A 27,882-nucleotide genomic window follows, 5' to 3' on the forward strand; every position below is an offset into this window, starting at 1 on the left:
GCTATAGACTGATTGTCTTGGCTTGCATCGATGAAATATTGTAATGTTATAGGCCTACTGCATATTGAGGAATGTAGATGGGTATTAAGCAACAATCGGGAGATGGGACCCCACGAATATTGACGGGTATTTCACACACTGGGTAAAAGCTTAGAAATAAACACTAGGCAAAGAGGTTGTTACTGGAGCTAGTAGGCTACCATCAAACGTGGGATAACTAATCGGAAATGTGTTTACAACGTCGGGGGGAGATTTAATTAGGGATTATCTGGGGGGAATTTCACAGGTGGGACTGGCAAGTTAGCCCATAGCTAGCATTATGCCTTCTATTCCTAGATCTTCTGACTAAGTACCGGTACGTATCTGAACTAACAACATAATCACTGTCACTAGATATAAAGAAAACGTTGACTTTCACTCGCTGCTATCACTGACAGTAAAAAAAAAATAGTGTTGTTATTGTGTGCACTGCTGTTCATAGACAAGCTCCAGCGCTCGTTGCTGCGTTGCTAAATGATAGCAACTCTTCACCCATTCTCCTCTGACCATGCATTTAATCGGCTTTGACGGCCATCAGTTCTCGGCAATTCCTCTTTCGCCCTCTCACGTCTGACAGGTTCGAAATTATACGGCTGTGGGCCATCATACATGTAATTTGTGGTTCTTGCCACCTCTTCCTCATCCCAGACGTCATAGTTCTAGTGCTAGGCTGAGGCTACCTTCACCACGTCTCCCCAACGTGACGTCATAGCCGAGTATAATGATATACTTATTTTGAGTGCTTTATGTACCCATTAATCGAAACTCCCCGTTAACCTGCAACATGGGCTTTAAGTATTCCTCCTTTCTCTAAAAAGATGGGTAAATGTGGCTGCCAAATAGCCTTGAGGGGGGTTTGGGGGTTCTCCAATCTCCAATCTCTTTAACAGCATTAATTTAACACAACTCATAACTGAACCCACTAGAGTCAGCCCCAGTTCTATGCTTGACTGGATTTTAGTTTCCCATCCTGACAGAATTTTACAATCTGGGGTTTTACCTGACTCTTTCAGTGACCATTCTATGGTTTTTTGTATCTGGAAAATCAAAGTGAACTGATTAAAGTAAGACATTTTAATAAAAATTAACCCTGAACACTTCATCCAGGATATATTAAATATAAACTGGGAGAGATTTCAATTAATTCCATCATCAGAATTTCTTTTATACTGAGTTTGTTGAGGTAATCAAAAAGCATGCTCCTTGGAAATCAATTAAAGTCAAGGGTTGACATCTACCTTGGATCAAAGAAGAGCTCATACATTTATTCAAACAAAGAGACAAGGCATGGAAAAAATACCGTAAAATCAAAGGATTCTGCTGACTGGAATGCTTATAAAGAAATAAATGCAAAACCAATACTAGAAATGCTAAAGCAAATTACTAGGACTGCTTATCAACTGAGTTTAAGAATCTGAAGACATTTTGGAAGAGAATCAATAGTATAACCAATAAATCCACAAAAAGCCCTACAACGCATATTAGACTAAACAATCAAACGTTCAGTGAACCTTTATTAACTGCAGAGGCATTCAGCACTTTTCTACAATTGGCAGCTCTCTTCCTGGTTATTCCCATCCTGGTTTTACCTCGACTCAGAATGGGTGTGGCAGCTCCTTCTGCTTCAGGATTATCTCTCTAACTGATGTTCAGCAGGTTATTGATGGTCTAAGCTCTGGATGTAGTGCTGGCCCAGATGGTCTGGAGATTAAGTTCTTTAAAGGTCCCATGGCATGCTATTTTATGGATGCTTTAATATAGGTGTTAGTGGGCCCCTAATACAGTACTTGAAGACGTTCAAGAAATTCAGCCTTGGTGCAGAGTTACAGCCACTACGAGCCAGTCCCACAATGAGCTCTCCGCAAAAGTGCCGTTTTTCAGAGGCGGGTCAAGGTGGAGGGTGGGGGTGTGGCCCTGAGCAGCTTGCGGCCACGGTACCATGCGCTAGTGTTTACAGTGGAACACTGAACACTCCGGGTGCTCTGGTGGGAGTCCTGGAACTCTATATCTAAATAATATCATATTATATTTAGATATCTATATAATATCATATATATTATCATGGTCAAAAGCCGTTGACCATGCGCCTCCGGATGATATTATGAATCTCAAACGACTGCGTCGGGTTCTCAGACGCCTCTGGTTCTTCCACTTCCACGTCAATATTAAGTACAGACTGAACCGCGAAATGGAGAAGAAAGGGATTGTTGCCCGCGATTGTTGCCCGGGGTTGACTGCGTCGGGTTAGTTGAGAAGGAATTGGGAACCGCAACATGGAGGAGAAAAGGATTGTTGCCCAGGATTGTCCGCTGACGCAGTCTAGTCTTTTCACCAAATGGGAGCTTTATGCAAGCTTGCGTTATTGTGTAACCATAACACCAACAGCAGAACGGTTATCCAAATAACAAAGAACACTTGCGTTACAGTGTGTGTGTATTCACACACACACATGTGACGCTCGCACGGTCCTAGCTCATTGTCTCATTGGCGGGCCAAATTATCTGGGCGGGCCAAGCAGAGAAAGGGAAGGTAACATGGCCCCATATGACGTTGTATGGGGCCGGAAGCCAAATCGAAGCGTTTCAGCAATCCTTTTTTCAAAGATGGAGCAAGATAGCTACTTATCGGTTTACACCTAACGCAATTTTTAGCTACTGGGGGACCATAGGGAGGCTAGGGGAACTCAACTTAATGTTAGAAAACCTCAAAGTGAAATTTTCATGCCATGGGACCTGCCTCTCATGTTTTGTCATTTCCACTGGCTGACTTATTTCATGTATTTTTTGCAACTTGTGAAACACCTTTATCATGGAAATGTGCTAGAGTAACCCCTCTTCATAAAGGAGGTGACATCACAGACACTAATAATTATAGACCAATCTCAATTATCAATATCATAGCAAAAATATTTCTAATCGACGTTGGTCATGGAGGTCGATACGTCTATTTGAGGGGCTGATATAGTTTTCTGAGAAATTTTTTTATTTTTATTTTTTTCCGACGGCTCATAGACGACATCAATCCACGTCGTTTCGACGTTATATAGACGACATTATTTCAACCTACATGAAATTTACTTTTAAGCCAAGACACTAAATACCCACTTAATTAAGAAAGAAAAATAGTATTAAGCTACATTTCAGTTACCTTGTATGCCCCAATTTACGGTTTTCAGTATAGCTACCCACCAAACCTATAACAAGCAGTTCTTGTGCTGCATGTAGATAATTAAACATTTCTCAATCTGTTGTAAACATATTTACAACCATTAGACCAATTCCAGCCAACATTACCTCAAACCGTGTTGTCAACAAGTCCGATAGACGTTGAGTCGCAACGTGACTTTATTTCGACCCTTTGCCGACATGAGACATGTATAGATAGAACCAAATGTAGCCTATAGAGCATTTGGTCATATCAAAAGGATAGCAATATTTGGCTAGATAGATCCATCTATAATATTTTGTTTAGTTATGAATACTCTAAATCAAGCATTAATACATGTCCTAATACTCTTCAAAGAAAGATGGATTTCAGGGTATAAAGTGCACTAACAAAACATTTATTATTTTTACCAAAGTAGGCCTACATCTTTAAGAAGAAGAACAAGAACAAAATGAAAATAAAACTTATTGAGACAAAAATTCCATGCCCCCAGTCCTTGCAGGCGCATGTTTAAGATGGAGACCCATGGCTGCTTCAATCTCTGTGTCTGTGGCCTTGCAGTTCCATTTCTTAACAGCAGCTGGAAAGAAGGCACAACAAAAAATGAATATTCATCTTTACAGAGCACCTCTTCTGATGTTTCAATTTTGGTCTGTCAACCCCCGAAAGAAAGATTTCCTGCCATCTATATTCTTGTGCATGAAAACACCAGTACAAGGATGGGGGATAGTGAGAAGTTTGACAATATTTGAAAATAGAAAAGTGTTTGTCAATGAGCCCCACAGATAACTTAATAAATTCCATTTGAACTATAACATACGATGACAAGTCTAAGTACATACAGGCTTTACTTTGAAATCTATGTAATTAACTGTTTAGAGCATAATCAGCTGAAATATAAAAACAATCATTCCTCAATAGAATTGTCTGCAATAATGAAGATATTTGTGGAAGCTTCTTTCTACAGATGCACACAGACGGTTCTCTGACCCACACTTTAGACCGGAGCTGCTGTTTACTAATAACTCGTGTAGGCATTATCTGTGCTTCGAGAGAGATGGGAAAATGGACAACAATGGAGCAACTCAGGAGTGGCATTATGAAGCAGAGCCTCGGATAGACGGAGGCAAAAGAAACCTAATTTTGGTAATGTTAATCTTTGCTGTCTTACCCAAGATCAACTCGAACAGCTTGGTTCTCCGAAAGGAACGTTTGTCACACTGTCCCCCTCCAAGCATGTTAAAGATAGACATAACTCTGTTGGACATGAGCCTGTAAGACACATTTGGTCAGTATGCTGTACGTTGTATCCCTAAAAATGCAATGCATCAAAAACGTGTTCTGTTTACATAATTGAATCAGTGACAATAACTGAATATAAAAAGTGTGTAATATATACTTAACATTTTAAAGACGTGTAGCTTAAATTCTTTTATAATTTTAGCCCAATTTCCACATATTCCCTTTACCTTTATTACCTACTGTGATTAAATTGATACTGCACACTAAATCATATTTATTTAAATAATTCAAATTCTCAAATTACACATACCTGTTCATGCACTTCGTAGTGCAATCCTTGATGCTGCTTCCACCAACTTTGGACAACAAGGTTATCTGTAATGGCAGAACAAGAATGTCTTGGGCGGGGACAATACTTGTGTGCTCGAGAACATAAAAAATTTTTACTAAAACTTGTGAGCCTGAAAAGTTGTTCAGGAGAAAATGTGTACAATGTATAGAATTACATATTAAATTAATTTAAAAATGCTCTATGCCTGAATTCAGGTGTGGTGCCTGAGAACTTTAAGCCCTGCTTGTAACAAACAATTTCACCTGTAGCTGCAACAATTAATCGATTAGTTGTCAACTATTAAATTAATCGCCAACAATTTTCATAATCTATTAATCGGTTTGAGTAATATTTTAAGGAGAAAAAAAGTAATTTCTGATTCTAGCTTTTTAAATGTGAATATTTTCTGGTTTCAATAATCCTCTGGCAGTGAACTGAATATCTTTGGGTTGTGGACAAAACAAGACAGCGACGTCATCTTGGACTTTTGGAAACACTGATAAACATTTTTCACAATTTTCTGACAATTTATAGACCAAACAACTCATCGATAAAATAATCAACAATGAAAATAGTCGTTGCAGCACTTATTTCAACTTGCCATTGTCACCCGTGTCTCCTGATTTTTCAGACTTCCCTCAAATTCCAAAACCTCCTGTTCCATTTTGAGTTGCTGAATGGAGCATTGAGGATCTTGTGTCCCTAGTGAGGCTTCTATGCGCTGCAGCTGGTCCTTTACTTGAATAAACATTGTCACCACCTTCCGCTGGAATCCTGAAATGTTATAAGACGTTAACAACTACTCAGCCAGAGCAAAGCTTTTGAGATATTATTCCAAAATGAGTAATGACACAGCGACATAAAGATTGGCTTACTTTCTGCTGACATTGGGAATGGGTTGCTTTTCGGATTTGCTGTGGGTCACAGGCAAAGTACAATTACCAAAACATTGTAATACTACAAGACCCACATTGCAGGAACAATAACTTTATACAGCACATAAGTGGATATGTAAAATAAAAATAAATCCAAATTACAATGAAATGGCAGCAGAATTGCAGCAAGGGAGAAGTTTCACCTACTTTTCTTCCCCTTTAATGCAGAGACTGGGGTTGAAGTACGTCTCCCACAGGAGGGATGGTTGCTATTAAATTGGCTCGCACCACCTGAAACACAAAGGACAGATTGTAGATATACCAAGGCAAGACAAGAACTAACCTTGTAACATCTTGACCTTTCCTTACAAACCAGTAACCTTAACTGCGATTGACATTGACTGTCGTTAGTTAGTGTTGTGCTTCAAACAAAATAACTGCTGGTATGACAGCTGCATACATGTATGATGTTTTGTAACAGTCTGACTTGGATCCCTTTACAATTGAGTGCAGCTTGAGATTTGAAAACATTCATGCTTCTTAAAGTTGAAGGAGCTAGAATAGCACTTACATCTCGGTGTCCCTTCTTGGACTCTCCTTGAAGGTGGACCCATCGCTAACACATCGGGGGAGGCAATGATCAAATCTTGGAAAAGAAATTACAAATTAGTACACGACTGAAAATTATAATATTTGGAAGACACCAACATATTTGTAGAGCTACGAGTGTGTTATCTAAGCTGTATTTCTGATGACAAACCACATTAGCCTATGAAGCAACTGTTACGGCCACCTTGGCCTTTCAGGGGTCATATTGTGTGTCGGTTACGCACCGACAGCAGAGATCATTTTGTGTTACATGCTTTTCACAGAGAAATAAACAAAGAAACGTGGATTGTCGCGCTGTCTCCTGCCCTGTTTCTTTGTTGCGTTGAGCCGCGTAACAAATGGGGGCTCGTTCCAAACTTTTTTCCGAAACTTTTCCGCCGTAACACAGAGGTCTGTGTTACCCGTGCCGTTGTTTTGGGTGCATTTTGCTGCGGTACATTTATCTGAACGGAAATGTCGGATATTGATTATTGGTGAGTTCAGCGATCTATTTGCGGGGCCTTAACTATTCCTTTCAGGTTTGCGTATTTGATGGGACGTGTGGTTTATTATTTTTGAACAGTTCCTGTGGCTAGAGCATTTGTCTCGGGGGCACTCCGAGGCATTGGTGGAATGGCCGGTTTTCTGGTTGTTTTGCGATACCTGCGGGCTTAGTGCTTAATTCATCCCACCACAGGCCTGTTTGAAGCTCCGCGTTTAGTTTATTACATTTGATTATAAGTAGAATGGTCTTTGCTTATGTTATCGCTGGGCTTCCCTATTTAGTTTTCATGGTTTGGTTTTGTGGAGTTCGTCTGATTCGTTCAGCTGGCGAGATGCGCACAAGCGCTTAAATGAGGACTTCACTTGTTGCGCAATCACTAGGATAATGACGTCACTAGTGGAAAAGTTTGTTGAGGAACCCTCCTCGGTTATTTTTAATGCGTTAACCAAGGATCAGTTAATACGGTTGGCTTCCCATTATAAAATCGAACTTCCTTCCACTCGTCTTAAGAGTTACGTAAAACTTTCGATCAGGTTGGCGTTGTGCGCGAAAGGGCTGATTTCCGCAGCCGACTATAGGCCTACGTCAGACGAGGAGGATGAGGAAGACTCTCTCGAGGATTCGGTTGGGGACCTTAGATACCCTTCGGTGGCAGACGAAGAGGAAGGTCCTCCGTCTACTAAACCTGCGGCGGCCGCGGGGCTGTCTTTTGAGCAGCACAAAGAGTTGCTGCAAATGCAGCTGGATAATTCTAAAGTTCTGCATCAGTTGCAGCTAGAGAGGCTCCGCTTTAGTGAGGAGAATGAACGCGCACAGAGGTCGTTGGAACTCCAAAAGCTAGAGCTTGAGGTGCAGCGGTTGGATCTTATTCGGCAGGGAAAAATAATATCACCTGGTGCAGCAGGTCCTAATCTTGATATAGCAAGTAGTCTGCGCTTGCTTCCTCACTTTGATGAGAGGGACGTCGATACATTTTTTCTTTTGTTTGAGCGGGTGGCTGATTCACAAGACTGGCCTGGTTCACACCGTGCGCTTTTGCTGCAGAGCCGTCTCACAGGGAAAGCACAGCAGGCTTTCTCTGCATTAACTGTGGAAGACTCTCGTGATTACGACTTGGTGAAAGCATCTGTGTTGCGGGCGTATTAATTAATTCCAGAGGCTTATCGGCAACGATTTAGGACTATGCGGAGACGTTCAGACCAAACAAACGTTGAGTTTGCGAGAGAACTGCGCCTGCAATATCAGCGATGGTGTGTAGCTTGCAAGGTTAAGACGTATGATGAGTTGATTTTAAGGATTTAATCGTCCTGGAGCAATTCAAGAGCACACTGCCAGAGCGTGTTGCAACTTACGTTGCGGAGAAACAGACTAAGAATGAGTTGGACGCTGCTGTGTTGGTTGAGGAGTAAGAGTTGACACACAAGGCTCATATGCGCTCATCTAACTTCCACAAGACTGATTTTCCTAGCAGTAGAAGTGCCAACGTTGGTGAACACCAGGCTTCTGGAGTAGATCGGGCGAGTATTAGATCTGACGCAGATCAGGGTTGTCGCTACTGTCGCGCAACTGGTCACTCAAAGTGGAGCTGTCCAGGGCTGAAAGCAAGATCAAAAGAGCGATTTTCGGATGTGAAGCCGGACATGTTAGCGGCATCTCCTTCGAAGTTCAGCGTAGATTCGTTGGATACTGGATTGAATTCCAATTACTCTCCGTTCATTTCCAATGGTTTTGTTTCTTTAAAAGACAGTGAGGAGTTAATTCCAGTTAAAATTCTCCGTGACACAGGAGCATCAGAGTCCTTCATACTGGAGTCTGTTCTGCCGTTTTCTCCCACTTCATGTTCTGAAAGATCTCTGTTAGTTTGAGGAATTGACCAGTACTTTTGAAGTTCCTTTACATACAGTCATGTTGTGTTCCGAGTTGGTTGAAGGGGAGCTTGAGTTGGGAGTTCGCCCTGCCCTACCCGTTGACGGGGTCCATGTGATCCTGGGGAATAATTACGCAGGAGGACTTGTCTGGCAGACTAATCCTGTGTCAGTGGTGCCTCCTTCTCCTCAGGTGAGAGTTGACTCTGGTGGTTGTTCAGAGCAGTTCCCTGACGTGTTTCCAGCTTGTGCTGTAACCCGCTCAGCTACTCGTGCTGCGGCGGAGGCCAAACAGGTCAAGGGGCCTGCAGAAAGACTAGGTTTGCATTACCAGATTTTCCGTTGAGTCTGTCACATGGAGACCTAGTGAAGGAACAGCTGGCAGATCAGTCTCTCTGTTCTTTGTTTGAACGTGCTGTCCCAGCTGACACTTTTGAGAGCATGGCTCATGGGTACTGCATACAAAATGGGCTCCTTGTGAGGAAATGGACGCCGTCCACTGAGACTTCAGTGGGGGAGCCATGGTTACAGGTGGTGGTGCCTGCAACCGCAAGGTCTGCAGTCATGAAAGGCACTTCGTCTAGCTCGTGAGAATCTGACCGTCACTCAGGCTAAGATGAAGCAGCGCTACGATCAGAAACTAAGCGCTCCGTGTTTGCAGTGGGGGATAAGGTGCTCGCTCTTTTGCCGGTGATGGCCTCACCTTTTCAGGCGAAGTTTGCTGGTCCGTATACAGTGACCAAAAATGTGTCAGATCTTAATTATGTGCTGGCTACTCCTGACAGGGGAAAGAGCTCGCAACTATGCCATACCAACCTGCTTAAGCCGTATCATGAACGTCCGAAAGCGCCTGCAGGTGGTTCGGTTAGTGCGGTTGCTCTGAGTGAGGGTGTTCTGTCGTTGGCTTCTTCTGTAGATCCTTCGGTGGCAGCGCAGGAACAGGATGAGATCAGGGCTCCTGATGATGGCGTCTTGCATGCACGCTTAAATAACTCGGAGACCTTGAAGCAGCTTCCCCAGTTGCTGCAGCACCTGTCTGGGAACAAGCATGCTGAGTTAATGTGTCTTATTCAGGAGTTTCCAATGTTGTTTTCCGATACTCCAACTCAGATTCCAACACATTTGTTGGAACATGACATTGATGTTGGGGAAAGTTTGCCACTCAGACAACGTTTTTATCGTATTTCTCAGCAGAAAAAGAAACACATAGACAAGGAGGTGGCTTATAGGGATGTCACGATACCAGAAATTTAGTAGTCGATACCAATACCAGTGAAATTCCACGATTCTCGATACCCAATTCGATACCACGGTCAAAAACAAAACATTTATTATATATATTAAAAACATTTAAACATTACAAAAAACAGTGGCACTGGCATGTAGCCTTCAAGTAATGAATAAAAATAAACCACTATTAACATTACAAAAAAAGAACAGTGGCATGTAGCGTTCAAGTAATAATAATAATTAAAAAAAAATACACGCTGAAAGCAGGCAGTCATGCAGCTATGCGGCTCGCGTTTACACTTGCATGCATGGCGGGGTTTAAAACATAACTTCCAACCTAATATTAAGTAATATAACGCAGGTGCGCAAGGCAGCCACAGGAGACGCCAACATTGTTTTCAACCGCTCAGTACCGCGCCATATTAATTACCAAGTTTTGAAAATAAAAAGTATTTGAAGCGAATAAGCAATGCTGTTTTTGATTTGTTTATTTGGTTTTGAACGAATAGTTTTGGATGCATGCATCGGCTTTGAGTTGGTTTGTTTACTTTGAAATTGCATACGCTCGCAACACACACGCGCACACGCACCGCCGCACCCACTACAACCTGCCGATCTTCAATCAAAACAACATCAAGTAAGTGATGCCGAACGCAGTCGTACCATGCGTGTTTAGAAGCGCAACATTGAAACGGGTCCCGTCTGAAACAGTCGCGCGGCGCAGCATTCCAAACACAAAGTACTTCCAGACACGACTCTTGCTATTCTTTTTATCGACGAGTCGAGGCGGAGCCGTCGCACTCGCTGCAGCTGCAGTTGCCGTCTTCCATGTTCCCGTGTAGGTGTATATGCTGCCCACGTGACGTCCGGAGGAATTGCATCTTCGGTACCTACGGTACTAAGAAAAATGAGTACCGTCACGTTTTTTGAATTTTGGTATCGACTTGGTACCGAAGTATCGGTTCTCGTGACATCCCTAGTGGCTTATCTCCTTGAGAATGGTCTTGCTGAGCCATCTTCATCAGCCTGGGCTTCACCGTGCCTTCTTGTCGGCAAGCCGGACGGTACTTTCAGGTTCTGCACGGACTATCGTAAACTCAATGCGGTTACAAAACCAGACAGTTTTCCACTCCCAAGGATTGAGGACTGTGTAGACCAGGTGGGCGCGGCCAGGTTTGTCAGCAAGTTTGACCTACTTAAAGGTTATTGGCAGGTGCCCTTGACTGACCGTGCGAAGGAAGTCTCCTCTTTCATTACGTCGGAAGGATTGTTCTCATATAATGTCATGAGTTTTGGTTTGAGGAATGCACCAGCCACCTTCCAGCGCCTAATGAACACTGTTGTCTCTGGACTGGACGGCTGTTTGGTGTATCTAGACGATGTGGTGGTCCACAGCGATACCTGGGGGGAGCACCTGGCGGTCATCAGAGCTCTCTTTCATCGTCTTTCTGAAGCCCGCCTGACTGTAAACCTCGCAAAGTGTGAGTTTGCGAGGGCGACAGTCACCTATTTAGGAAAGGTTGTAGGACAAGGACAGGTGCGTCCTGTTCGGGTTAAGACCTTGGCCATTGACCGGTACCCATCGCCCACAAGTAAAAAAGACCTAATGCGTTTCTTGGGCATGGTGGGTTTTTACCGGGGGTTCTGTCCTAGCTTTTCCTCTGTTGTTGCGCCGTTGACAGACCTCTTGAAGTCCTCTGTGAAGTTCGACTGGACTCCGGTATGCCAGTCGGCTTTTGAGAAAGTAAAAGCTCTCCTGACGTCGTCTCCTGTTTTGGCCGCGCCGCAGTTGAACCGGCCGTTCAAACTGCATGTGGACGTTAGCCAGGTAGGAGCAGGTGCTGTATTGCTCCAGGAGGATGAGCAAGGCATCGATCGCCCAGTTAGTTTTTTTTCTAGGAAGTTTCTCTCCTATCAGTCCAGTGACTCTGTAATTGAAAAAGAAGCGTTGGGTTTAATTTGGGCACTTCAACATTTTGACGTTTATGTTGGGGGTGCTGTTTCTCTAGTGGTCTATTCTGACCATAATCCTCTGACCTTTTTACGGTCGCTTCAGAACCCCAACCAGCGGTTAATGCGCTGGGCTCTTTTTCTTCAGCCATTTAATTTGGATATCCAACATATTAAGGGCTCGCATAATGTTATTGCTGCAGCAACTCTGTGGTGTACTCAGAATTCACAGCCATATTCATTCCCTCACTTGAGTAGCTTGTGCAATAGTGGGTCACAAACCAAACTGTTAAATTCAAATTCTCCTTGTGTCATTGGGCTCCCTATGCTCCAGCTTTATAATGAAAGATCACATGAACTACTTCTCAAGCTTTGATGGGGACTGATGTCGATGTGCATGTCTTCCTGGCATTGACGCAGATTAGAATAATCATAACAGATCTGCTGTCACAGAAAAATAAATAACCTAGCAACGTTAGGTTAGCAAGTGCACTTCCTATACTGAAAAGTAATTACGTATTGGGGTCTCCACTTAAACACTTTTCCATGGTGAGCCAATCACAGGCAAAGGAGTCTGGAGTCTTGGTGACCCTGACAAAACATGCATACCATACACTGAATACTGCAGTTAGAGAAATATGTCATTCAACAAATGTCAATAAAAATCATTAAACGATATGGATATGGCAGTAAAGAAAATATGGTTACTTCTTAAAGTGACTCTCCCACGAGTAGGTGGTGATACAAGGGTCCTTATCTTCAAGGCGTGGGGACCGCCTTACAAGCTCTGACAACAAAACAGGTCAAATAAAGTACTACATCAAGCCTAAAAACAATAACAAATCCAGCACAATACGGTTGTGTATCTTTAGCAAAGACGATTTATGTTCTAGAGCCTCCGCTGCTGTAAAGGTAGCACAATGAAATTGCACTTACTTTGAAGGTTGTATTTGCCAGGGACAATTTCCGAAGTAGCTGTACTGCTAGCGCGTTGCATTTCACACTTACTATACATGAAAATAAAGAATTTCAAATAAATAAAGGATGACTACATAGAACTGCAACACGGTTCCTGCCAAGTTCATTTTTGCACAATCATCAAAAAAATATTTTACGTGTGGGATCCTTTACTGCGCTGCAGCTGGCACTTGGGATTATGGATGATGTGGCGGTCTGAAATGAAGGTCTCTGGAGCCCTTGGGAACCTATCGATATAAATTATCTTTATTTTATGAAAGTTGTTGTGCGATGACACTACCGTAACACACACATCACTAGGTTATGTGCTTAAGTGAGCTCAAGCCAAAAACAAACAAGCAAAATTTGCCTTTTAGAGTATCTTTGCCCTGGAATACACAATGTGAATTAGCATGCCTTGTAGCACAAAACATTTTTGTAAAATGTAGATCATATAGTGCATTCCAATTAAAATCCCATCACAATAAATAATATCTCTTAGTTCAGTCTGCCAACTCGTGTAAAAAGAATATTGAGAATGAATGCAAATATATACAGAGTTTAGTTTGGTGTGTAGGCACTGATCCTGTCAGTCCCTGCAGCACCTGTCTAGCCTAAGAAAGCAGGGAGTGACACCCCCCCCCCCCCCCCCCGGAAACCTTAATCAGAGCCTACAGGTGGATGCTGGGGTGGAGGGGGGTGAGATGATGTATGGTAAGCAGCAGAAATACTGTGCAGCAGTAACCATCAGTAACTATCCGTCTGAGCTGCGTAGCGGCAACATGGCAATGTGAAAGTGTGTTATCAGGTACGGGAAGCTTAAATAGACCTTGCCTGCCTTGTTGAGAGGGAAAATGTGGCAAAAGGGACTGCCCGGCAGGGGGAAAAGAAAAAAGAGAGGAAAGAGGGGGGAAAGAGAGAGAGAAAGAAAAGGAGGAAAAAAGGAGACACAGAAGACACACCTGTGAAAAACAACCATTCATAATAACATAGACCACAACATCTGTGTGTGGTTACACCATAAGTAAACTCCCAATTGCCTGTGCCACTTCTCCCCCAAGTGGCATTTGTATTAAATAAATACAAATGGTTCTAAGTGTGTGTGTGTGTGTGTGTGTGTGTGTGTGTGTGTGTGTGTGTGTGTGTGTGTGTGTGTGTGTGTGTGTGTGTGTGTGTGTGTGTGTGAGCAATTTTCACCCACCTGACTGGCTGCAGCAGTCCCGGTCGACATAGATCACCTCAGGTTCAGCTTGGCCAGCGTTCTGGTATCGAGTGACTATGCCTTGGCACAGATCCTCCAATCCTGCACCTTCACCCGTTGTCAAAACCGAATTTAACACCTGGCCAAACTCATTACCGATGTTGGTCATCCAAGCAGCACTGTCCCCGATCACGCCAGCCAGCTTCTTGGTGATCTGTAAAACACACCACAAGCACTAGCAAGTAATTATACATTTTATATTTTACGTACTTTTTTACTGTTGAAACCCTTACCTTCTTTGTTGAATCCATCTTGAGAATTCTCATCCATCTTGAGAGTGGACCGTCTCAAACCATTGGGTGAGTGGAAGGGGCCTGAAGGGTGGTGGAGGAGGATAGACAGCTGCAGAGGGGACGAAGGTAGCCATCTTCATGTGGTGCTCACAATCTGACAGGTAGCGGATGGTCTGCCACGCCCACTCCTCGCTGTGAGCTTCCTCTATCGCAGACTGCATATAGGAGGAACTGTTCCCGCTGGTCCTTGGCTTCAGGAATGTCATGCATCTCCTGTCTAGAGCCAGCTGTGTCGTAAGCACAGCGGGGAACAGGCTCCTGTGTGCCACATCCACCTGCAAAAGAATTTCCTGGCTCCACGGGCAGACCGGCTGTGCGCACTTGCTGCAACGTGGATAGTCCCCTCCCACTAGGTAATAGCGGCTATCCACGTCGATCACCTCCCTGACCTTTCGGTATATCCCGGAGCTGTTCATCCTCAACGAACACTGGGCATTTCAAAGAAATCCCCCACGTTCTCATTGGTGCCCAGATGAACAACCTCTGCCGGGAGTACCACCCAGACTCAGGAGGAGATGATTTGGGCATCAGTCGGGGGTAAAACCAACAGGCGTGGAGTTTTTGACTCAGCTAGCCTGTAGGCTCATAGAGGCATTTGGCAACCCACACCTGATCGGCTTCATGGATTACCTTCCGAAACTGCTCCGGAAGAAACCCTTTCCAATTGATTGGAGTAGCAGTGTGGTGTTGCAGTGAAGTGGAGTGAAAAGGATGGACCGGAGATGGCGTTGATGGAAGATCGGATGAAAAACTGGTTAAAGGATGGACCAGAGATGGTGTTGTCTTCTTTGGTGTTACTTTTGTGGTGGCAGTGCTTTTGTTGTACTTTTGCGGTGATGGCGTAATGATTGTGGCATAGTGAACCTGTTGAATATGGTTCAAAAGACCAACAGTACCCTGCACCTTGGCCCCACAGGTGTCACAGGTCTCCTCTGCATGGTGGTTAGACAGGTGCTCTGAAAAATGTCCTGCCTCCACAAGCTGGTTGCACCCATAGAACTGCACTTCCTGTCCTGCCACTGATGCCCCTGCCTCCGTGTCTCCTCTACCTGCCTGTGTGTGGGATCGGACTCCCCCTGCATCCTTGTCTCCTCTCCTTGTCTCCGTGTCTCCACTCCCTGCCTCTGTGTGGGATCGGACTCCCCCTGCATCCTTGTCTCCTCTCCTTGTCTCCAAGCTGACTTGGACTCGCCCTGCCTCCGTCTCAACTAGGGCCCGACCGATATTGATTTTGGAGGGCCGATACCGATTATTTTCAGAGAAAAATTCTGATTACGATTAAATCGGCCGATTATAAAAAATAATAAAAAATAAAAATAAAAAATAAGAAAGCTAGGGTTAGGGGCTAAATAAAGAAATCAAATTACTGCAAAATAATGAGTTGTGTGAGGCTGGGGCAAGCAGCATATTAACATTTTATTAACAATCTTTGAACATAAAGTGCAACAAGAATAACTTTTTTGTAACTACACAACATCAACAACAACAATATTTAATAATAACAAAATAACTATAGGAACGAGGTAATGTGTGTTGTGTGGTGCAAAGTAAACAGCATATGGATATTTTCCAAATAACAGTCATAGAGTCCTTAATATTGGAACTTCAGCAGGGGCAGGTTGTAGTGCAGGAAGCACAGCTTTTCAGCGTTCTCTCCCTTGACGGAGCTGCGCTTCTCCTCATAAATGTTGCCAATTGTACTAAACACCCTCTCACTTGGCACAGAGGAAGGTGGACAGCAAAGGTATCTCCTGGCCAGGCCTGACAGTCCCTTGAAGCGGAAACCGTTGCTCTTCCACCACTCCAGTGGGTTCCCCTTTTTCCTGTCTATGACAGGCTCCCTCATATATCGTTCCAGCTCTTCAATGATCTCCATTGGTTCCTCTTCCTGAGTGGTTGAAGAGAGCATGCTGTCATACAGACTGTCTAGAACACTGTGGGCCTTTCCCTCCTCCACTCTGTCTTTTTGGATCTCCCTCTTCTTCACAGGCAATTTCTGCTTGTATTGTGTCTGCTTGTGGTGGATTCCTCTGTGCCTCTTCTGTTACCCAGGCTTTGGCTTGAGCTAGTGTCTCTGGTGACAAGGGCCGCTCCTTGTAGCGTGGGTCGAGCAGACATGCGAGCACCACCTCTTTTGCCTCTTTCACCTTGAAGAACCTTACCTCCAGGCTCTCCAGCATGGTCTTTCTTAGAGTCTTGATTCCTCTACTGTTTGGTCCCTCTGACTCTAGCAGACACTTCAGCACTGCTACACAGGGTATAATGCAGGAAGCAGAGGAGTCGGCCCTGCTCATTTCAAGTGTTATATCTTCCAGTGGTGTCAGGGTCTCCGCCAGGTTTGCTGCCACGTCCCACTCCTCTGCACTTGGACATACAAAATGGCCGTGGTCACTAGAATAGGCTGATTGCTCTCTTTTGCCCAAGCATCCTGGCAATCATATGCAGTGTGGAGTTCCACCTGGTTTGCACTGCCTGGATTATGGAATGGTTAGGAACACCAACCTCTTGCTGAATGACAGTCGTTGTTGTGCTACAACTGAGTGGTTAAAGTGTGTGGCTATTCTTTTGAGTTTCGCCAGGATGTCCCCCACCATCCTCTGGGAGCGGAGGCCATCATTGATTATCAGCTGAAGTGTATGAGCAGTGCAGCTCAGGCCAGGCATCTCTGCAAGTCTCATGCCTTTTATCATGTTTGCGCCGCTGTCCCTCAGCACCAGGTGTACACGCTGTGTGTCAGTCCCATTCGTTAAGTAAGGTAAGGAAAGTCTCAGCAATGTATTCGCCTGTGTGGGACCCAAACATGGCCTTTACATTCAACACAACTTGGACTCTCTCCCAGTGCTTGTCAATAAAATGAGCTGTCAAGCTCATGAGAGCCTCAGTGGATCCAGACCAACAGTCAGTGGTAAAAGCAATGCTGCTTCCTGCATTTTCCACGGAGAGAAGTTGCTTTACTCTTCCTGCAACTTGTGAATACATTTCTCCCATCAGCTGAGTGCGGAAATACTTCTCACTTTTTTGAGGATACCTGCGCTCTGCCAGGACTGTTTTCAAAGAGTCCTGCACTATGGCCAGGACTCTTTGAAAACCTGGACCCTCCACAACTGCATAGGGCAAGATATCTGTGGCAATCATTTCCATTATCAATTTGTCCAGCTCCTTTGTTCTCGGGTCATTTAGGTTCCACTTGGTGTTCCTATCAAACACTTGTGCAAGTGTGGGCTGATGCTGATAATTTTTCTTAGGCACTAGTGTGTCTGCCTTTCTTTCTTTTCTTTCTTTGAGAGAGAGATAAGAGACAGCAGAGAGAGAGGTCGTGTTTCCCGAAGCTCCGCTAGACAGTGGCAAAAACTACTTAATTCATCGTTCAGGTCTACTTGATTTTATTTTATTTCATGATCATAATACTTAAGAATATATAGTTTGTTTCTGTCAACCTCAATTGCTCGATTCAACAATACTTTTTGGCACTTTGACTACCGGATCAGACCGCAGCAAAAGCCTTGGACTTTCCTATCGCCAACATGCCTCTGTACTCGGATGTCTCAGGCACAGAGACTGGGAAATGCACAGACTGCACCAAACTGCAACAGACAGTGGCTCTATTTGAAGCGAGGCTAGCAGCATTAGAAAAATGCAAAGGACTCCTCCAGGATACAGTGCCGATGGGTGAGTTTGCTGAGCTAGCTCAGACAAATACACAACAGGATGATCAAAGCTACACTGTATCCTTCCCGAAGCTGGACAAGAGAGAGACAATTCCAACTGCCTCTCATTGGCACAGAGTCGGCGCTAAGCCCAAACAACATTCCAAAGTGAATCAACAAGTTCGCTCAACGCCAAATGCTAAGCTTTCCAAAGCTAAAATCAGCCGGATTAACCAATCGCTGAAGTTTACCATGCCGCTGAAGAACCAGTTCCTGCCACTCCAGGAGTCCACGAACGCGCCTCCCACCCACGCACCCCTAAGCCCCGAGATGCGTCCAGACGGATGGTGTGGACAGAGACCGACCATGACCCTGTCGCCAGAGAGGCCAGCTGCGCATGCATCTGCCACCCGTGCACCCCTGAGCCCCAGGATGCGTCCGGACGGACGGTGGGGACAGAGACGGAACAAGAACCAGTCGCCACGGAGTCGAGCTGTGCATGCGTCTGCCACCGCCACCTCAAGTCAACAAGGGCCCATCTCACAGAAAGCAGATGAACCAGACACTCTGATTGTAGGAGACTCAACCATAAAGGATATAACCGGTAAGAAGATCAAAACATGCTACTTTCCAGATGTGATGGTTAGTGATGTCAACCAGAAACTAACCACAATTATATTGGAAAACCCCAAAATCTCACAGGTTATTGTGCATGCAGGACTTAATGATATTCGAAGAGAACAGTCAGAACTGCTGAAGAGGGATTTCACTGAACTATTGGACACACTGGACAAATTACACGTTAGGTCATTCATCAGTGGACCCATACCAGCAGTTGACAGGGGAATAAACAGATTCAGTCGTCTACTTGCACTGAATACATGGCTTTCAAGAGTCTGCAATGAAAGAGGAAGGGGCTTTATTGACAATTTCAACTTGTTCTGGGGGCGCAAATACCTTTTCAGAGCAGATGGCCTACACCCAAACAGGTTAGGCTCAAAACTGTTAAGGGACAATCTTCTCTTCTCACTCTCCCACCATGAGAAGAAGTGAGACTACAGCCTCCCCCACACATCTACTGTCCCACTATCTGACACACAGATAGCAGACAGACCACAGACCTTGAAGAGAGACAACAGCCTGCCCGACACCATCGACACCATGCCTCCCCCCTTTGCCTCTGACCTCCAGCTGTCTCCCGCTGATGATGACCACCAGCCTCATCTCTCCCATAGCCACAACGACAACTCCAGTTCCACTGTCTCCTCCCTTTATGATTTTCCAGATGAATTTAAGAAACTGAGAAATGTTGGCATCAAAATTGCATCTGCGTCAATGATACCATCCCCACGTCATGACCACAGTCTGATAACACCCAAGCGGAGGGCGCCCCAGCCCCCCCCTCCCTGTACTGATAGTAGTCCTGATTATTACTGAGACAAAAAAGGGTTCAGCCGTAGACACAGCACAAAGGAAGTTTTGCATAATCTGTTGAACCCAAGGTTGCCTACATCAAAACATGGCAACTTTTGCATTCCTGCTGTAATCACTAAGAGTAAACAAAGGGAAACTTAGACGCACTGCTAACCTCTCAAATCTCATACCTATTCCCTCCAAACCCAAATCAACCTTAAAGCCTATCAATAACACCATCAGGATGGGTCTACTTAATGTTAGGTCTCTTAATAACAAATCATTTTTAGTTAATGATTTTATTACCACTTCTCAACTGGATTTTATGTTTTTAACTGAAACATGGCTAGAACAAAATAACAGTGCAACCGTTCTGATAGAGACAGCTCCTCCCAACTATAACTTTTTTGATGTATGTAGATCTGGAAAAAGAGGTGGAGGGGTTGCTGCTATATTTAAAAATGTATTTCAGGGGAAACAGATGCTATTTGGTGATTTTCCATCATTCGAATACCTTTGTGTTGTATTGAAATGTTCCCCCAGAGTTCTCCTATTAATTATTTACAGGCCACCCACATACGCTGCAAATTTCTTCGATGACTTTACAGAATTATTGTCTAGCTTCTCCACAGACTTTGACTGTCTAGTTATAACTGGTGACTTCAATTTTCATACTGATGATTTTAATGATAAGTGTGCAAAAAAACTTTTTACCATTTTGGACACATTTGAAATGTCTCAACATGTGAAAGAGGCTACTCATTGTAAGGGGCACACTCTAGACCTGGTTATCACAAAGGGTCTCAATGTTTCAGATCTCTCTGTGACTGATCCTTCACTGTCTGACCATTTCTGTGTTTTCTTTAATATATCTTTTATTCCCGACATACAGACAAAATCAAATACTGTCAAAAAACGGTATATCAATGAACATTCTAATGTACTTTTTAAAAAGGCCATCTCCTTGCTACCACCTCTCAACCCATGTTCTGCTGATGATCTTTTAGAAAACTTTAATTTGAAAATTTTGAAAGTCATAGATGTCATTGCACCTTATAAGGTTAAAACGATTTCTGGAAAGCAAAAGGCACCTTGGAGAAAAGTTGCTTTTGTAACAGCCCAGAAAAAAGAATGCAGGAAGGCTGAACGCATATGGCGTAAAACAAAACTTCATATTCAGCATGACATCTATAAAGAGAGCCTCTGTGCCTACAATTTAGACTTAAAAAGACAGACTGACCAAGCCCCCAACACAAATTCCACCTGACCTTCATTCCACTCAGAAATGCAATGAGTTTGCAGCATTTTATACTGATAAAATTGAAGGCATCAGACGCGCCATCAATGTCTCCACTTTAAACAAAAATGCTGGACTACCACCATATCCAGGCAAAAGTAACATGGCAATGACATGCTTTAATGTCATAGACTCTAAAACTCTTGTGGAAACTGTGACACAACTGAAGCCATCCACCTGTTGCCTTGATACTTTACCTACCAACCACTTTAAGAATGTTTTTGACTGCCTAGCAATAGACATATTGCAAATAGTTAACAACTCTCTCCAATCAGGCACTTTCCCAAAAGCCTTAAAAACTGCAGTTATCAAACCCCTTTTAAAAAAGCGGAGCCTAGATGCCTCTATTATTAACAACTACAGACCAATATCAAATCTACCCTTCATAAGTAAAATCATTGAGAAAGTTGTTCTCCAGCAACTTAGTGACTTCCTGGCATCAACTGGTTGCTATGACACCTTCCAATCTGGATTTCGACCCCTTCACAGCACCGAGACTGCCCTTATTAAAGTTGTAAACGACATCCGTCTTAACACAGACTCTGGCAAAATCTCAATACTAATGCGACTAGACCTCAGTGCTGCATTCGACACTGTAGACCATACAATACTTTTGGACAGATTAGAAAACTGGGTGGGGCTTTCAGGCACAGTCTTAAATTGGTTTAGGTCCTACCTACAAAATAGGAACTACTTTGTTTCCATTGGCGACTTTGTTTCAGAATCAACAAATGTGACATGTGGAGTCCCACAAGGTTCGATCTTAGGACCCTCTCTATTCAACATCTACATGCTCCCACTAGGGCAGATCATGCAAAATAACAATATTGACCATCACTGCTATGCTGATGACACGCAAATCTATGTATCTCTATCACCAAATGACTATCAGCCCATTGATCTGTTGTGCCAGTGCATTGAGCAAGTCAAAGACTGGATGTGCCAAAATTTCCTTCAACTAAATGAGGACAAAACCGAGATAATTGTATTTGGTGCTAAAACCGAAAGGCTTAAAGTTACCCAACACCTTCAATCTCTGTCCCTGAAAACCTCAATCAAAGCCAGAAATCTAGGGGTTATCATGGATTCAGATTTACATTTCGACAGTCACATCAAATCAGTTACAAAATCTGCATATTATCACCTTAAAAACGTAGCAAGACTTAGAGGGCTCATGTCTACCGAAGACTTACAAACACTTGTACATGCCTTTATCACTAGCAAGCTTGATTACTGCAATGGTCTCCTTACAGGTCTCCCAAAAAAAACTCTAAGGCAACTACAGCTTGTTCAGAATGCCGCTGCTAGAGTTCTAACAAAGACCAAAAAATGTGAACATATTACACCAATTCTTAAATCATTACATTGGCTCCCTGTATGTCAGAGAATTGATTTTAAAATCATGTTGCTAACCTATAAATCCCTACATGGTTTAGGGCCAAAATATTTAACTGATATGCTTCCACTACATAAGCCTTCTAGGCCACTAAGATCCTCTGAGACCAATCTGTTAATTATCCCCAGAGTCAACGCGAAGCATGGGGAAGCAGGATTTAGTTACTATGCAACAAATAGCTGGAATAAACTCCCTGAGGATTTAAGACTTAGAACTCTGACAGCTTTTAAAACAAGACTGAAGACTTTTATGTTTGCTTTAGCCTTCTGCTAAATCTTAAATATTTATTATTTTAACTTTGCCTTTATTTTCTCACTTTCTAAAATGCATTTATTTTAACTCTGCCTTTCTAAAATGTTTTTTAAACTTTGCCTTTATTTTCTATCTATTTTACTTTTTACTTAACTATTGTTTTCTTTTATTGTATGACAATGTTTATATGTGAAGCACTGAGTCTGCCTTGTGTATGAAAAGTGCTATATAAATAAAGTTGCCTTGCCTTGCCTTGCCTTTGTTTTTCCTCACAAGCCTGTCTTTGTGATTCCTCATAAGCTTCATTATGTCTAAGTTTTAGGTGTTGCCATAAGTTGGTTGTGTTTTTTGTTTTTTGACAGCTTGACCCCTGGCTCAAAGAAGCTGCACATGCATTACAAACTGCTTCACCAGCAGGGTCCTTGGTGAAGTAGTCCCAAACCTTGCTACGAGTCTTATCTGCCATCTGTAAAAATAAAAGAAAGTGTGAATTCTATATAACACGTTAACATGGGACCTAAAGAAAACCGGCACAACATGCTCAAATAATGTGTTCACACCAAAAGACACATTTTTCGCCTGGTCGCGCTGTTGCCAAAGTTTTGTCACGCAACATCTTTTGCCCAGCAACGGTGCTTTATGCCAATTCATTCTCATCAGCCATGAGATACCATGAACCATGAGCCGAGATAACCACCACTGCATGTCTTTACCTGTTGTGGAAGAGGGAGAGACGTCGGAATGCCCGTCGTTTATGGTTTCATAACATCATCCGGAGGCACACACACAGCTTTGTGCCGTGATTTCATATATATCGTATATATTATATTCTATAGATATTTATATATTAGGCCTATATATATAATATTATATATAGAGCTCCGGGAGTCACAAACGGCAACAATCACTTTCTCCTCCAAGCTGCGCTTCACTGCGGAGTGCAGGGAACGGTTGGCGCCAGGCTCGGACTGGCCATCTGTATGACCAGTGTATTGACTCGCGATTGACTCGGTGGACTCGCGATTGACTCGGTGGACTCGCAACGTTTTATTTTGATTAGTGCCCCCCCCCCCCCCCCCCCCGTTGTCGGATCAGTGTGGGCCGGTTGACTCCCGATTGACTCGCAATGTTTTATTTTGATTAGCGCTCCCCCCCCCCCTGTGGCGCACACAGCTTTGTGCCGTGATATTATATATATCGTATATATTATATTATATAGATATTCATCTCGCGTCTCTACGTTGACTTTGTATTGAATCGTGTCGCTCCGTCGCGTTTGGTGTGAACACACAAGGCGTCTTGTGTACATGGGTGACATGAGCGTGCAGCTGCCTGAGTGAGCGTGCTTTCATATTGTACCGTAAAAATTCATTATCCTCTTTTTGTCTCAGGCTAAAGTTGTTAGTTAGCAAGGCACGGTTAGCTTAACTGTATTTGGAGGGTAGTGGGGGGTTAGCTGTACTTTTCATTTTTTTAAGCATGACCTACACGTTTATATGGACCAATTGTTCATTTCACAAACTAGTTACCGTTACTTACCGTGGAGGGAAACTCTGCTCGGTTCATCCAGAGCTCAGCACATTCCACCTACATGCGCTCCGGTGTTGTGACCAAAGATGAGTGGTGGGTGTGACTGAGAGCCTTTCTAAGTAGAATGGACTGAAGTGGGAGCGCACTCTAGAGGATAGATAGCGCAATTACATTTATAGTAAAAAAAATAAAAAAATCGGCATTAATCTGCAACTTTTCGGCCGATGTTGATTATTTTCAAAAAGGCTATAATCGGCCGATTAAATCGGCAGGCCGATGAATCGGTCAGGCCCTAGTCTCAACTACCCCTGCCTCACTGGACCCAGCTCCTGATGACAGATCTGCTGGCTGGGGGGACAATTTTAAAAAAGACAGCAAACAGGCATCAACATCAGGCATTACTGCAAAATCACTGAAGCCCACCAGAGGAAAAAGCAAACCTGTAAACAATCAATTAGTAAATAACTCACTTACCTTGTGGAATACACAGGGGAAAATAATTTCACCTACCTTGTGGAACCCACAGGAGCACTGGAGGCTTCTCCCGAACAGATCCTTCGTAGCACTATGGCTCTGCAGGGGGCAAGCATCGATTTTCTCCAAGGCCTTTTTCCATTTCTTGGCCCCTGGCCGTTTGCCAGTTGAGAAATGGAATTGGCCCTGGGCATATTTTATGCAGATGTCCCTCCAGTAACTATCTGGCTTTCCTGTCTTAGTCATCTTCAAACTTTAAATATAAAACAGGTTAATGTTGAGCTAGGCTATGTGTGTGTACAGACAGAAATTATTATTGTGTGTGTGTGTGTGTGTGTGTGTGGTAATAATGTTATTATTGTTAATAATTAAACTTGGCACAAGCATGTCATACATCTGGACACATCTGACATATACATCTGGACATCAGTTTGCTCTGCCCCAACACATAACCAGGCTCCACTACCGGAGGGGACGAACACAGCGCTAGTATACACAGCAGTCAGAAGCTCCGTTAGCAAAGTGGCCACGTAACAAGAAAGTTGAAATACAAAGTTGAATATCATCATGCTGGCGGGACGAGAAATTAAATAGTTTACTGTTTTGTTTTTTATGGTGTTGCTTTTATGAGTATTAATCAAGTTTCCAAACCTTTTTCCCGAGTCAGGTTGATGCGGTGAAAAGAATGGCTGCAACTCTAAAGCGATAACCACGCCCCCTCGGTCACGTGACCTACCCGTTCGGAAAAGTGTTAGGACCTCGTTCGGACCTCGTTTGAAACTCAATAGGAATGTGTTCAGACCTGATTAGGAGCTGGTTCGGACCTCGTTCTGCATTGTTCGGACCTTTTGTAATGTGTTAGGACCTCGGAGGCAGTCCAGAAACTGGAACTTACGGCCACCCCATCTCACCGAGTAGATGATGATGATGATAATCTTTATTACGGACTCAGGTCCATTATGGGGAGACAATACAAAAACACATACAATACAAGATAAAAAAAAAAAAAAGCACCATCATAAATTTAAAAAACATACAGACACCTGTTCCAGTGTCTCCAGAGACCTGACAAGTATTTTGTATCACTGTGTGTAACTAGTGCAACTATGATGCTATTGCTTGACTGGTTAAGTCGACACCTGAACCTGTACATGTAGTTTCTTAAAAGAGCATGAAAGGTAGATACATTGCAAGATACAAACATATGACTCGCGCTTGTCCATCTTGGGCGCCTAAGTAATATTCTAAATGCATCGTTGTAAGCTACCAACAGTTTTCTCATTTTTGCAGCACTGTACTTGCACCACAAGTGTGCTGTGTACAGTGTAGTACAATATGATCTAAACAAGGCTATCTTTACATCCTCTGTACACTTATTGAATTTCCTTTTAAGCATATTGGCCTGCGCATAGAGTTTACAACACTGACGTTGAACGTCATCATCATCACATAGATCTTCTCTGATTATGTGGCCCAGATATTTAACTTTTTTCACAACACCAAGTGCTTGACCAGCTAAGAAAAAGGAGGGGAATTGTGTATTCCTATCCTCCTTTGTTTTTACAATCATAATCACACTTTTTGCTTAATTAAACACAATTTCAAACTGCATACTATAACAAGAACAGATTCTCAGCAGTTGCTGTAGCCCAACACTAGAGGGCGATATAATGACCAAGTCATCAGCATAAACCAAGTGATTAATGAGTGTCTCCCACTATACATCCAGTCCTGCACTGGTTCAACTGTCTAGACAGATCATCCAAATACAGATTGAAGAGGACAGGTGATAGGATTCCTCCTTGTCTCACACCATTAGCTACAAGGAAGGGTGCAGATAAACTTGTACCCCATCTAACATGCATATTTTGATGTACATACCAATAGTGCAATATTCTAATCATGTACGGTGGAACACCGCGCTCCTGCAACTTGACAAACATGATTGACTTTGTCAAAGGCTTTGGATGCATCCAGGAAACATAAAAACATTGTACTATTTTTTGTTCTATACACACTAACCATCTCTTTCAATGCATAAATGCACAAATCTGTGCTGTGTTTACTTTTGAAACCAAACTGGTTATCTGTGGTGATTACATATTGTTGGAGTCTATCCAGGAGAACTTGTTCCAGTACTTTGGAAAGTACACTGGCCAGCGCGATGGGTCTATAGTTTTCTATGCTAGATATCTTTCCAGTTTTGTCTTTGATGACAGGAACTAAGACTACAGCCATCATGGAATCTGGTAGTACACCATGCATTAGCAGTCCAGTGAGACATAGAGCAATTAACACTGATACTCTGCTGCTAGCGTATTTTAGATGTTCTGCTGCTATTTGGTCAAGGCCACATGCTTTATTCAATGACAATTTCTCTATGGCATAACACACATCATCTGGTCTGATTGTCACACCATCATGATGGGGAACATCTCCAACAGTAAAAGTATCGCTCTTAACACAATTAAAAATGTCACAATAATGCTTCCTCCACAGTTCAACAATATTCTCAGATCCAGTGATACCAGAGATACTAGATGGTAAAGGCATCTTGCTGTTATTAATTGCTTTAACTTCTTTCCAGAATTCATATGTCTTATTTTGTTGCAGCTTTTTGGCCATTGAATTAGCCCTCATTGCTTCCTCATTTCTTTTTATAAATCGCACAGCATATTTGAATCTGGCATTTGCTATTTTCTTTCTTTCACACTCTGGGCCGTGCCTTACTTTTCCTGATGTTACCCAGTTACTGAAAGCTTCTTTGGCTTCTGCATGTAATTCACGTACATATTCATTCCACCCAGGCCTTATATTATGTTTAACCTTTTTTTGGCGGAAACATTTACTGTCATTGACAAGACAATTCACAATTGTGTCATACATAGTACACAGCTCCTTATTGTGCTTTTGGCTCTTACAGTTAATATTACCACATAGTATAGCCTCAACAGGTAGATCAATATTACTAAGGCTATAGTCAGTCAGTGACCTATAATGTGTGAGGTCAGCGTCTGTGAGGCTCATCCAGTCTAATCTCTCACTCCGCTCAGAGTTATTAATACTGTTACATACAGGTAAATTTCCAACATTTAACATCATGGAGACGGGAATGTGGTCTGTTGTCGCTAGCCCATACAATATTTCAACATTCACCAGACTGTCATGAGCATCGGCTGTACACACAATGTGATCGAGCCAGGATGTACTATGCCATGCTTCACTGACGTATGTGTAGCTTTCTACAGGCAAGAGTATTTTGCTGGAGAGAACCAGTTTATTATCTTGACAGAACTGTATTAATCGCTGACCAAAAATAGACTTGTCATCAGCAACATCAGCATTCATGTCCCCCATCACGTATATATTTGTATAAGCACTTTCCTCAATGAATGAGCCTATAAATGCTAATCTATCTAAGTATTCCTCCTCATTTTTGTGACAGTCATATGGAGTGTATACATTTAAAATAATAAAAACATTCATGTTATGTACAACTTTAATTGCTACACACCAGTCCACCTCAAGGCTGATCACACTGATCAGTGGGTCATAGTTTTTGCGCCACAAGA

The 27,882-nt window shown here is 43.1% G+C and overlaps 2 pseudogenes across 2 annotated transcripts; both read right to left on the reverse strand.

Annotated features, from left to right (window-relative positions):
• Positions 1–15,892: 15,892 nt before the first annotated feature.
• On the reverse strand, positions 15,893–16,740 carry LOC311368423 (zinc finger BED domain-containing protein 4-like; annotated as a pseudogene). Its single transcript has one exon. The product of its transcript is annotated as a zinc finger BED domain-containing protein 4-like (transcript).
• Positions 16,741–16,778: 38 nt separating this feature from the next.
• LOC311368782 (zinc finger BED domain-containing protein 4-like) lies at positions 16,779–22,772 on the reverse strand (annotated as a pseudogene). Its single transcript has 2 exons — positions 22,559–22,772; positions 16,779–17,558 (listed from the first exon to the last, which is right to left on the reverse strand). The product of its transcript is annotated as a zinc finger BED domain-containing protein 4-like (transcript).
• Between the last annotated feature and the right edge of the window lie 5,110 nt (positions 22,773–27,882).

This window comes from Micromesistius poutassou (assembly GCF_964030765.1).
Source record: "Micromesistius poutassou genome assembly, chromosome: 23".
Classification (NCBI taxonomy): domain Eukaryota; kingdom Metazoa; phylum Chordata; class Actinopteri; order Gadiformes; family Gadidae; genus Micromesistius; species Micromesistius poutassou.